This window comes from Triticum dicoccoides, unplaced genomic scaffold, assembly GCF_002162155.2.
Source record: "Triticum dicoccoides isolate Atlit2015 ecotype Zavitan unplaced genomic scaffold, WEW_v2.0 scaffold87933, whole genome shotgun sequence".
In the NCBI taxonomy this organism is placed as follows: domain Eukaryota; kingdom Viridiplantae; phylum Streptophyta; class Magnoliopsida; order Poales; family Poaceae; genus Triticum; species Triticum dicoccoides.
In genome coordinates, this window is record NW_021307179.1 from 1 (window position 1) to 861 (window position 861).

An 861-nucleotide genomic window follows, 5' to 3' on the forward strand; every position below is an offset into this window, starting at 1 on the left:
TGTCACAAGGCGCAAAAAATAATTATAAAAGGATAATGTCCTATACTACTTACTCTCCCGCTCAATCACGGAGACGAGTTTTCCACGGTTTCCACCCCTCCCTCCATACCGCAGCAACACGAGTTTTTTCCACCCCTTTCAGAAAGCGCTCTTCGCGCCACAAAGCCACCCCAAGACGCGCGAGCAATGAGCATCGAGCTTAAACATATCGCAAACGTCAAAAATAATATAACGGGATTAATATATATCGCGCACATGCGATATGTTTGTCACAAGGCGCAAAAAATAATTATAAAAGGAATGCAACACGAGGACTTCCCAGGAGGTCACCCATCCTAGTACTACTCTCGCCCAAGCACGCTTAACTTCGGAGATCTGATGGGATCCGGTGCTTTAGTGCTGGTATGATCGCATCCGACATGTTTCCCCGTCTTCGTCCCTTATGCTTGCCACTCCCAGGTCCGCTCCAAAGACGATTCTACATTCTCACTACCATTACAACCGTTCCCTAACAATGGATAATGTCCTATACTACTTACTCTCCCGCTCAATCACGGAGACGAGTTTTCCACGGTTTCCACCCCTCCCTCCATACCGCAACAACACGAGTTTTTTCCACCCCTTTCAGAAAGCGCTCTTCGCGCCACAAAGCCGCCCCAAGACGCGCGAGCAATGAGCATCGAGCTTAAACATATCGCAAACGTCAAAAATAATATAACGGGATTAATATATATCGCGCACGTGCGATATGTTTGTCACAAGGCGCAAAAAATAATTATAAAAGGAATGCAACACGAGGACTTCCCAGGAGGTCACCCATCCTAGTACTACTCTCGCCCAAGCACGCTTAACTTCGGAGTT

The 861-nt window shown here is 47.2% G+C and overlaps 1 non-coding gene across 1 annotated transcript; it reads right to left on the minus strand.

Annotated features, from left to right (window-relative positions):
- Positions 1 to 297: 297 nt before the first annotated feature.
- LOC119348197 lies at positions 298 to 416 on the minus strand. The gene has a single exon (XR_005168778.1). It is a non-coding gene; the product is annotated as a 5S ribosomal RNA (ribosomal RNA).
- Positions 417 to 861: the final 445 nt, after the last annotated feature.